Source organism: Phyllobates terribilis, unplaced genomic scaffold (assembly GCF_046119375.1).
Source record: "Phyllobates terribilis strain yellow unplaced genomic scaffold, ASM4611937v1 Scaffold_4__5_contigs__length_816908805, whole genome shotgun sequence".
NCBI classification, from domain to species: domain Eukaryota; kingdom Metazoa; phylum Chordata; class Amphibia; order Anura; family Dendrobatidae; genus Phyllobates; species Phyllobates terribilis.
In genome coordinates, this window is record NW_027362764.1 from 305,057,045 (window position 1) to 305,070,256 (window position 13,212).

Genomic DNA, 13,212 nt, shown 5'->3' on the forward strand with positions numbered 1-13,212 from the left:
GGGTCATCTTTATCGATCTGAAAAAATGCCCAGGCTATGCAAGGCTTAGCACCCATGCGACCTGAAGAGCCACCATGACTTGTGGTGAGAGGCAGAGTTGTGCTTGAGGATGCAGTTGTTGACGTGCTTCCAGTACTACGTCTCTGTCCAGGAAGGCGCAACCTGACCTCGTCGTCACTAGCATCTTCCTCCACCTCCTCTGCTGACCTCATCTCTTGGCTGACTGTGGGTTGACAGCAAGTGGGATCTCCAACCTCATCATCATCACCCTGTGCGTTATCACACCCGTCGTCCTCAGAGCCAACCTGTTCCTGCCCTGACAAAAAACTAAAGTTGTCGCTCCAATCAGGTATTTGAGTCTTATCATCGTCTTCCTCATTGTCTCCACCAACAGGAGTTACAGTTTGGGAATGAGGGTCTACATTATGGGCAGAACCTTCTGCGTCTGGTCCTGGATCCGACTCAAAGATTCTGGGCATCAGTGCAGATCATTTCCTCGTCTGGATTCACAGAAGCGCTGGAGTCGACCTCTGATTCCCAGGCTATAGTATGAGTAAACAGCTCTGCAGACTCAACCATCTGTTCTACCTCATACTCAGACGGGCAGCTGGAGATTTGGGAGCTGTGAGGAAGCAAGTGCGATTGGGGTGACACCTTTGAGGACTGGAGTATTTGTGATGTTGAAGTTGATGTGGAGGAGAGCCCACTTAAAGGAGCACTTGATATCCGTTGAAGCACCTGCTGTTATGGTGCCTCATCTGGAATTTGTAGCGATTGGCGTGGCCGTAAGAATGGGATCTTATCACATTGTCCGCTAAAAGAAGTAGACATTTTAGTTTGGCTGGAAGATGGTCTTTCTTCTGCAGATGTTACTGTTGCTTTAACACCTACCCCACGGACACAACCTTTTTTCCCCTTCCCAACACGCCTATTCCCCTTTCCACCAGCAGCAGGCCTTTTTCCACTCATTTTGGTGGTTAACTAATTCACAACTCTGGAGTTGTTCGCACAAAAAAACAATGGATGGTAACCGAGCAGAGCTGAGTGGCCAAACTGTGGTATTAGGAAAAAACTATTGGCTGGGTTAGATGCAGAAAAAAATTATATTCAATTTGCAACCTGATGGAGGTCAGTATAGATGGACTAATACAACAAGTCCCACACACAGCTAGTAGCCCAATATTTTTTCAGAGGTAGATGCAGAAAAAAATATATTCAGTTTGCAACCTGATGGAGGTCTGTATAGATGGATTAATAGAACAAGACCCACACACAGCTAGAAGCCCAATATTTTTTCAGAGGTAGATGCAGAAAAAAATATATTCAGTTTACAACCTGATGGAGGTCAGTATAGATGGACTAATACAACAAGTCCCACACACAGCTAGAAGCCCAATATTTTTTCAGAGGTAGATGCAGAAAAAAATATATTCAGTTTGCAACCTGATGGAGGTCTGTATAGATGGATTAATAGAACAAGACCCACACACAGCTAGAAGCCCAATATTTTTTCAGAGGTAGATGCAGAAAAAAATATATTCAGTTTGCAACCTGATTGAGGTCAGTATAGATGGACTAATACAACAAGTCCCACACACAGCTGGAAGCCCAATATTTTTTCAGAGGTAGATGCAGAAAAAAATATATTCAGTTTGCAACCTGATGGAGGTCAGTATAGATGGACTAATACAACAAGTCCCACACACAGCTAGAAGCCCAATATTTTTTCAGAGGTAGATGCAGAAAAAAATATATTCAGTTTGCAACCTGATGGAGGTCAGTATAGATGGACTAATACAACAAGTCCCACACACAGCTAGAAGCCCAAATATTTTTTCAGAGGTACTGTAGATGCAGATAAAAATTATTTTTAATTTGCAACCTGATGGAGGTCAGTATAGATGGACTAATAGAGAAAGTCCGACACACTGCTAGAAGGCCAAATATTTTTTCAGAGCTAGATGCAGAAAAAAATTATATTCAGTTTGCAACCTGATGGAGGTCTGTATAGATGGATTAATAGAACAAGACCCACACACTGCTAGAAGCCCAATATTTTTTCAGAGGTAGATGCAGAAAAAAATATATTCAGTTTGCAACCTGATGGAGGTCAGTATAGATGGACTAATACAACAAGTCCCACACACAGCTAGAAGCCCAATATTTTTTCAGAGGTAGATGCAGAAAAAAATATATTCAGTTTGCAACCTGATGGAGGTCAGTATAGATGGACTAATACAACAAGTCCCACACACAGCTAGAAGCCCAATATTTTTTCAGAGGTAGATGCAGAAAAAAATATATTCAGTTTGCAACCTGATGGAGGTCAGTATAGATGGACTAATACAACAAGTCCCACACACAGCTAGAAGCCCAAATATTTTTTCAGAGGTACTGTAGATGCAGATAAAAATTATTTTTAATTTGCAACCTGATGGAGGTCAGTATAGATGGACTAATAGAGAAAGTCCGACACACTGCTAGAAGGCCAAATATTTTTTCAGAGCTAGATGCAGAAAAAAATTATATTCAGTTTGCAACCTGATGGAGGTCAGTATAGATGGACTAACAGAGAAAGTCCCACACACTGCTAGAAGGCCAAATATTTTTTCAGAGCTAGATGCAGAAAAAAATTATATTCAGTTTGCAACCTGATGGAGGTCTGTATAGATGGATTAATAGAACAAGACCCACACACAGCTAGAAGCCCAATATTTTTTCAGAGGTAGATGCAGAAAAAAATATATTCAGTTTGCAACCTGATGGAGGTCAGTATAGATGGACTAATACAACAAGTCCCACACACAGCTAGAAGCCCAATATTTTTTCAGAGGTAGATGCAGAAAAAAATATATTCAGTTTGCAACCTGATGGAGGTTAGTATAGATGGACTAATACAACAAGTCCCACACACAGCTAGAAGCCCAAATATTTTTTCAGAGGTACTGTAGATGCAGATAAAAATTATTTTTAATTTGCAACCTGATGGAGGACAGTATAGATGGACTAATAGAGAAAGTCCGACACACTGCTAGAAGGCCAAATATTTTTTCAGAGCTAGATGCAGAAAAAAATTATATTCAGTTTGCAACCTGATGGAGGTCTGTATAGATGGATTAATAGAACAAGACCCACACACAGCTAGAAGCCCAATATTTTTTCAGAGGTAGATGCAGAAAAAAATATATTCAGTTTGCAACCTGATGGAGGTCAGTATAGATGGGCTAATACAACAAGTCCCACACACAGCTAGAAGCCCAATATTTTTTCAGAGGTAGATGCAGAAAAAAATATATTCAGTTTGCAACCTGATGGAGGTCAGTATAGATGGACTAATACGACAAGTCCCACACACAGCTAGAAGCCCAATATTTTTTCAGAGGTAGATGCAGAAAAAAATATATTCAGTTTGCAACCTGATGGAGGTCAGTATAGAGGGACTAATACAACAAGTCCCACACACAGCTAGAAGCCCAATATTTTTTCAGAGGTAGATGCAGAAAAAAATATATTCAGTTTGCAACCTGATGGAGGTCAGTATAGATGGACTAATACAACAAGTCCCACACACAGCTAGAAGCCCAATATTTTTTCAGAGGTAGATGCAGAAAAAAATATATTCAGTTTGCAACCTGATGGAGGTCAGTATAGATGGACTAATACAACAAGTCCCACACACAGCTAGAAGCCCAAATATTTTTTCAGAGGTACTGTAGATGCAGATAAAAATTATTTTTAATTTGCAACCTGATGGAGGTCAGTATAGATGGACTAATAGAGAAAGTCCGACACACTGCTAGAAGGCCAAATATTTTTTCAGAGCTAGATGCAGAAAAAAATTATATTCAGTTTGCAACCTGATGGAGGTCTGTATAGATGGATTAATAGAACAAGACCCACACACAGCTAGAAGCCCAATATTTTTTCAGAGGTAGATGCAGAAAAAAATATATTCAGTTTGCAACCTGATGGAGGTCAGTATAGATGGACAAATACAACAAGTCCCACACACAGCTAGAAGCCCAATATTTTTTCAGAGGTAGATGCAGAAAAAAATATATTCAGTTTGCAACCTGATGGAGGTCAGTATAGATGGACTAATACAACAAGTCCCACACACAGCTAGAAGCCCAAATATTTTTTCAGAGGTCCTGTAGATGCAAATAAAAATTATTTTTAATTTGCAACCTGTTGGAGGTCAGTATAGATGGACTAATAGAGAAAGTCCGACACACTGCTAGAAGGCCAAATATTTTTTCAGAGCTAGATGCAGAAAAAAATTATATTCAGTTTGCAACCTGATGGAGGTCAGTATAGATGGACTAACAGAGAAAGTCCCACACACTGCTAGAAGGCCAAATATTTTTTCAGAGCTAGATGCAGAAAAAAATTATATTCAGTTTGCAACCTGATGGAGGTCTGTATAGATGGATTAATAGAACAAGACAAACACACAGCTAGAAGCCCAATATTTTTTCAGAGGTAGATGCAGAAAAAAATATATTCAGTTTGCAACCTGATGGAGGTCAGTATAGATGGACTAATACAACAAGTCCCACACACAGCTAGAAGCCCAATATTTTTTCAGAGCTAGATGCAGAAAAAAATATATTCAGTTTGCAACCTGATGGAGGTCAGTATAGATGGACTAATACAACAAGTCCCACACACAGCTAGAAGCCCAAATATTTTTTCAGAGGTACTGTAGATGCAGATAAAAATTATTTTTCATTTGCAACCTGATGGAGGTCAGTATAGATGGACTAATAGAGAAAGTCCGACACACTGCTAGAAGGCCAAATATTTTTTCAGAGCTAGATGCAGAAAAAAATTATATTCAGTTTGCAACCTGATGGAGGTCTGTATAGATGGATTAATAGAACAAGACCCACACACAGCTAGAAGCCCAATATTTTTTCAGAGGTAGATGCAGAAAAAAATATATTCAGTTTGCAACCTGATGGAGGTCAGTATAGATGGGCTAATACAACAAGTCCCACACACAGCTAGAAGCCCAATATTTTTTCAGAGGTAGATGCAGAAAAAAATATATTCAGTTTGCAACCTGATGGAGGTCAGTATAGAGGGACTAATACAACAAGTCCCACACACAGCTAGAAGCCCAATATTTTTTCAGAGGTAGATGCAGAAAAAAATATATTCAGTTTGCAACCTGATGGAGGTCAGTATAGATGGACTAATACAACAAGTCCCACACACAGCTAGAAGCCCAATATTTTTTCAGAGGTAGATGCAGAAAAAAATATATTCAGTTTGCAACCCGATGGAGGTCAGTAGAGATGGACTAATACAACAAGTCCCACACACAGCTAGAAGCCCAATATTTTTTCAGAGGTAGATGCAGAAAAAAATATATTCAGTTTGCAACCTGATGGAGGTCAGTATAGATGGACTAATACAACAAGTCCCGCACACAGCTAGAAGCCCAATATTTTTTCAGAGGTAGATGCAGAAAAAAATATATTCAGTTTGCAACCTGATGGAGGTCAGTATAGATGGACTAATACAACAAGTCCCACACACAGCTAGAAGCCCAAATATTTTTTCAGAGGTACTGTAGATGCAGATAAAAATTATTTTTAATTTGCAACCTGATGGAGGTCAGTATAGATGGACTAATAGAGAAAGTCCGACACACTGCTAGAAGGCCAAATATTTTTTCAGAGCTAGATGCAGAAAAAAATTATATTCAGTTTGCAACCTGATGGAGGTCTGTATAGATGGATTAATAGAACAAGACCCACACACTGCTAGAAGCCCAATATTTTTTCAGAGGTAGATGCAGAAAAAAATATATTCAGTTTGCAACCTGATGGAGGTCAGTATAGATGGACTAATACAACAAGTCCCACACACAGCTAGAAGCCCAATATTTTTTCAGAGGTAGATGCAGAAAAAAATATATTCAGTTTGCAACCTGATGGAGGTCAGTATAGATGGACTAATACAACAAGTCCCACACACAGCTAGAAGCCCAATATTTTTTCAGAGGTAGATGCAGAAAAAAATATATTCAGTTTGCAACCTGATGGAGGTCAGTATAGATGGACTAATACAACAAGTCCCACACACAGCTAGAAGCCCAAATATTTTTTCAGAGGTACTGTAGATGCAGATAAAATTATTTTTAATTTGCAACCTGATGGAGGTCAGTAGAGATGGACTAATAGAGAAAGTCCGACACACTGCTAGAAGGCCAAATATTTTTTCAGAGCTAGATGCAGAAAAAAATTATATTCAGTTTGCAACCTGATGGAGATCTGTATAGATGGATTAATAGAACAAGACCCACACACAGCTAGAAGCCCAATATTTTTTCAGAGGTAGATGCAGAAAAAAATATATTCAGTTTGCAACCTGATGGAGGTCAGTATAGATGGACTAATACAACAAGTCCCACACACAGCTAGAAGCCCAATATTTTTTCAGAGGTAGATGCAGAAAAAAATATATTCAGTTTGCAACCTGATGGAGGTCAGTATAGATGGACTAATACAACAAGTCCCACACACAGCTAGAAGCCCAATATTTTTTCAGAGGTAGATGCAGAAAAAAATATATTCAGTTTGCAACCTGATGGAGGTCAGTATAGATGGACTAATACAACAAGTCCCACACACAGCTAGAAGCCCAAATATTTTTTCAGAGGTACTGTAGATGCAGATAAAAATTATTTTTAATTTGCAACCTGATGGAGGTCAGTATAGATGGACTAATAGAGAAAGTCCGACACACTGCTAGAAGGCCAAATATTTTTTCAGAGCTAGATGCAGAAAAAAATTATATTCAGTTTGCAACCTGATGGAGGTCTGTATAGATGGATTAATAGAACAAGACCCACACACTGCTAGAAGCCCAATATTTTTTCAGAGGTAGATGCAGAAAAAAATATATTCAGTTTGCAACCTGATGGAGGTCAGTATAGATGGACTAATACAACAAGTCCCACACACAGCTAGAAGCCCAATATTTTTTCAGAGGTAGATGCAGAAAAAAATATATTCAGTTTGCAACCTGATGGAGGTCAGTATAGATGGACTAATACAACAAGTCCCACACACAGCTAGAAGCCCAATATTTTTTCAGAGGTAGATGCAGAAAAAAATATATTCAGTTTGCAACCTGATGGAGGTCAGTATAGATGGACTAATACAACAAGTCCCACACACAGCTAGAAGCCCAAATATTTTTTCAGAGGTACTGTAGATGCAGATAAAAATTATTTTTAATTTGCAACCTGATGGAGGTCAGTATAGATGGACTAATAGAGAAAGTCCGACACACTGCTAGAAGGCCCAATATTTTTTCAGAGGTAGATGCAGAAAAAAATATATTCAGTTTGCAACCTGATGGAGGTCAGTATAGATGGACTAATACAACAAGTCCCACACACAGCTAGAAGCCCAAATATTTTTTCAGAGGTACTGTAGATGCAGATAAAAATTATTTTTAATTTGCAACCTGATGGAGGTCAGTAGAGATGGACTAATAGAGAAAGTCCGACACACTGCTAGAAGGCCAAATATTTTTTCAGAGCTAGATGCAGAAAAAAATTATATTCAGTTTGCAACCTGATGGAGGTCTGTATAGATGGATTAATAGAACAAGACCCACACACAGCTAGAAGCCCAATATTTTTTCAGAGGTAGATGCAGAAAAAAATATATTCAGTTTGCAACCTGATGGAGGTCAGTATAGTTGGGCTAATACAACAAGTCCCACACACAGCTAGAAGCCCAATATTTTTTCAGAGGTAGATGCAGAAAAAAATATATTCAGTTTGCAACCTGATGGAGGTCAGTATAGATGGACTAATACAACAAGTCCCACACACAGCTAGAAGCCCAATATTTTTTCAGAGGTAGATGGAGAAAAAAATATATTCAGTTTGCAACCTGATGGAGGTCAGTATAGATGGACTAATACAACAAGTCCCACACACAGCTAGAAGCCCAAATATTTTTTCAGAGGTACTCTAGATGCAGATAAAAATTATTTTTAATTTGCAACCTGATGGAGGTCAGTATAGATGGACTAATAGAGAAAGTCCGACACACTGCTAGAAGGCCAAATATTTTTTCAGAGCTAGATGCAGAAAAAAATTATATTCAGTTTGCAACCTGATGGAGGTCAGTATAGATGAACTAACAGAGAAAGTCCCACACACTGCTAGAAGGCAAAATATTTTTTCAGAGCTAGATGCAGAAAAAAATTATATTCAGTTTGCAACCTGATGGAGGTCTGTATAGATGGATTAATAGAACAAGACCCACACACAGCTAGAAGCCCAATATTTTTTCAGAGGTAGATGCAGAAAAAAATATATTCAGTTTGCAACCTGATGGAGGTCAGTATAGATGGACTAATACAACAAGTCCCACACACAGCTAGAAGCCCAAATATTTTTTCAGAGGTACTGTAGATGCAGATAAAAATTATTTTTAATTTGCAACCTGATGGAGGTCAGTAGAGATGGACTAATAGAGAAAGTCCGACACACTGCTAGAAGGCCAAATATTTTTTCAGAGCTAGATGCAGAAAAAAATTATATTCAGTTTGCAACCTGATAGAGGTCTGTATAGATGGATTAGTAGAACAAGACCCACACACAGCTAGAAGCCCAATATTTTTTCAGAGGTAGATGCAGAAAAAAATATATTCAGTTTGCAACCTGATGGAGGTCAGTATAGATGGGCTAATACAACAAGTCCCACACACAGCTAGAAGCCCAATATTTTTTCAGAGGTAGATGCAGAAAAAAATATATTCAGTTTGCAACCTGATGGAGGTCAGTATAGATGGACTAATACAACAAGTCCCACACACAGCTAGAGCCCAATATTTTTTCAGAGGTAGATGGAGAAAAAAATATATTCAGTTTGCAACCTGATGGAGGTCAGTATAGATGGACTAATACAACAAGTCCCACACACAGCTAGAAGCCCAAATATTTTTTCAGAGGTACTCTAGATGCAGATAAAAATTATTTTTAATTTGCAACCTGATGGAGGTCAGTATAGATGGACTAATAGAGAAAGTCCGACACACTGCTAGAAGGCCAAATATTTTTTCAGAGCTAGATGCAGAAAAAAATTATATTCAGTTTGCAACCTGATGGAGGTCAGTATAGATGGACTAACAGAGAAAGTCCCAAACACTGCTAGAAGGCCAAATATTTTTTCAGAGCTAGATGCAGAAAAAAATTATATTCAGTTTGCAACCTGATGGAGGTCTGTATAGATGGATTAATAGAACAAGACCCACACACAGCTAGAAGCCCAATATTTTTTCAGATGTAGATGCAGAAAAAAATATATTCAGTTTGCAACCTGATGGAGGTCAGTATAGATGGACTAATACAACAAGTCCCACACACAGCTAGAAGCCCAAATATTTTTTCAGAGGTACTGTAGATGCAGATAAAAATTATTTTTAATTTGCAACCTGATGGAGGTCAGTAGAGATGGACTAATAGAGAAAGTCCGACACACTGCTAGAAGGCCAAATATTTTTTCAGAGCTAGATGCAGAAAAAAATTATATTCAGTTTGCAACCTGATAGAGGTCTGTATAGATGAATTAATAGAACAAGACCCACACACAGCTAGAAGCCCAATATTTTTTCAGAGGTAGATGCAGAAAAAAATATATTCAGTTTGCAACCTGATGGAGGTCAGTATAGATGGGCTAATACAACAAGTCCCACACACAGCTAGAAGCCCAATATTTTTTCAGAGGTAGATGCAGAAAAAAATATATTCAGTTTGCAACCTGATGGAGGTCAGTATAGATGGACTAATACAACAAGTCCCACACACAGCTAGAAGCCCAAATATTTTTTCAGAGGTACTGTAGATGCAGATAAAAATTATTTTTAATTTGCAACCTGATGGAGGTCAGTATAGATGGACTAAAAGAGAAAGTCCGACACACTGCTAGAAGGCCAAATATTTTTTCAGAGCTAGATGCAGAAAAAAATTATATTCAGTTTGCAACCTGATGGAGGTCTGTATAGATGGATTAATAGAACAAGACCCACACACAGCTAGAAGCCCAATATTTTTTCAGAGGTAGATGCAGAAAAAAATATATTCAGTTTGCAACCTGATGGAGGTCAGTATAGATGGACTAATACAACAAGTCCCACACACAGCTAGAAGCCCAATATTTTTTCAGAGGTAGATGCGGAAAAAAATATATTCAGTTTGCAACCTGATTGAGGTCAGTATAGATGGACTAATACAACAAGTCCCACACACAGCTAGAAGCCCAATATTTTTTCAGAGGTAGATGCAGAAAAAAATATATTCAGTTTGCAACCTGATGGAGGTCAGTATAGATGGACTAATACAATAAGTCCCACACACAGCTAGAAGCCCAAATATTTTTTCAGAGGTACTGTAGATGCAGATAAAAATTATTTTTAATTTGCAACCTGATGGAGGTCAGTATAGATGGACTAATAGAGAAAGTCCGACACACTGCTAGAAGGCCAAATATTTTTTCAGAGCTAGATGCAGAAAAAAATTATATTCAGTTTGCAACCTGATGGAGGTCAGTATAGATGGACTAACAGAAAAAGTCCCACACACTGCTAGAAGGCCAAATATTTTTTCAGATCTAGATGCAGAAAAAAATTATATTCAGTTTGCAACCTGATGGAGGTCTGTATAGATGGATTAATAGAACAAGACCCACACACAGCTAGATGCCCAATATTTTTTCAGAGGTAGATGCAGAAAAAAATATATTCAGTTTGCAACCTGATGGAGGTCAGTATAGATGGACTAATACAACAAGTCCCACACACAGCTAGAAGCCCAATATTTTTTCAGAGGTAGATGCAGAAAAAAATATATTCAGTTTGCAACCTGATGGAGGTCAGTATAGATTGACTAATACAACAAGTCCCACACACAGCTAGAAGCCCAAATATTTTTTCAGAGGTACTGTAGATGCAGATAAAAATTATTTTTAATTTGCAACCTGATGGAGGTCAGTATAGATGGACTAATAGAGAAAGTCCGACACACTGCTAGAAGGCCAAATATTTTTTCAGAGCTAGATGCAGAAAAAAATTATATTCAGTTTGCAACCTGATGGGGGTCAGTATAGATGGACTAATAGAATGATGAAATAGAAAAGATTTTACTTCACTAGGTGCAGTAAAAAAATTGGTATTCTATACACAGGTGGTATATCTTGCAACACAGATAGGCTACTCCACTGACTAACACACTCTGCAATAGGCCAAAAAGGATTAGCTTTGCTAGATTCAGCCAAATGCTGTGAAAAAAAACTTGCACAGCACTGGCACAGACCTGCCTGGCAAAAACTGATAGGAACTGATGTAACCTAGTCCTGAAAAGGACTCCAATTACAATTAGTCTTTACTCACACAATCTATCTATTTAAGAGCACAGACCTCCCTGATAAAAGTCGTAGGAAATGCTGTAACCTAGTCCTTAAAAGGACTGCAATCACAACTATTCCCTACTCCCAAGCTATCTGTATATTTGTGCGAAAATTGGCTTGAAATTAACAAGGTATAGCGCACACAGCAACAGCGGTGCCGTCTAACACGCAGCTGCAGCAGTGAGAAAATGGTGGCGACGGGGAAAATGGCTTGGTCTTATAGGGCAAGGACATGTGACATACACTGCCAATGACACATGCCCTTGCTTGTGTGAAAATAAGCACTTCGCTCCGTGTGTGCGCTGCTGATAGGCTGACAGATTGCACCTCCCCACTGCAAATGCGGGAAAGAGAAAAAAAAATGGAGATCTTCATTGTTCCTGCAGAGATCCATCCCCTGCCCCTCCCCCCACCCCGCTGTACACTCAAACTGCGTATTAACATTAATTTTCATCATTACTGAGAAAAAATCCAGTTATGATTTTGGTGCACGAACAGTTATCGAACATAACCTCGAACAGCCGAATTTTTCTCAAATTGTTCGTGTTCGCCGAACGGCTGGAACACCGCCCAAAACAGCTCGAATTTGAGATTGGCGAACAGTTCGAGTAGAACAACGCTCATCTCTAGTCTTTACTCCCACAATCTATCTATTTAAGAGTACAGACCTGCCTGATAAAAGTCGTAGGAAATGCTGTAACCTAGTCCTTAAAAGGACTGCAATCACAACTATTCCCTACTCCCAAGCTATCTGTAGATTTGTGCGTAAATTGGCTTGAAATTAACAAGGTATAGCGCGCACAGCAACAGCGGTGCCGTCTAACACGCAGCTGCAGCAGTGAGAAAATGGTGGCGACAGGGAAAATGGCTGGGTCTTATAGGGCAAGGACATGTGACATACACTGCCAATGACACATGCCCTTGCTTGTGTGAAAAAAAGCACTTCGCTCCGTGTGTGCGCTGCTGATAGGCTGACAGATTGCACCTCCCCACTGTAAATGCGGGAAAGAGAAAAAAAAATGGAGTTCTTCATTATTCCTGCAGAGATCCATCCCCTGCCCCTCCCCCCACCCCGCTGTACACTCAAACTGCGTATTAACATTAATTTTCATCATTACTGAGAAAAAATCCAGTTATGATTTTGGTGCACGAACAGTTATCGAACATAACCTCGAACAGCCGAATTTTTCTTAAATCGTTCGTGTTCGCCAAACGGCTCGAACACCGCCCAAAACAGCTCGAATTTGAGATTGGCGAACAGTTCGAGTAGAACAATGCTCATCTCTACTACTGTCCTGTCGACCGATGTCAACTAGGTGAGGAATCTTGACTGGCGTTGCTCAGATCTTCGGGGCTTGACTGTCGACATCTGTGCTGGAAACCTCAACTGCGTCGCTTGGGTCTTTGGGGCTTGACCGTCGACGTCTAGGCTGGAAACCTTGACTGGTTTTACTTGGGTTTTCAGGTCTTGACTGATGACGTCTGGGCTGGACGAATGCGCGGCACTTTTCTTCCTGATAGGAGCTCCGGACGCTGCTGTCACTCCTCCCGTCTCTCTCTTCAGTGTCAGAATCACCTCAGAACTGTTTTTCTCCTCAGCTCGTTTCCCTGAAAATGCTGTACCCAGAGTCCTGATCAAACGTCTCCCCTCTGCCGTACCTCCTTGCTGTTCCAGTTCCACAGTGTCTTGTCTACTTACATATATACAGTGTCCATTTTAGGACATGATCAGATATCAAAAACAAACATCAGAATGATGAGGCTAAATACCCTGTCT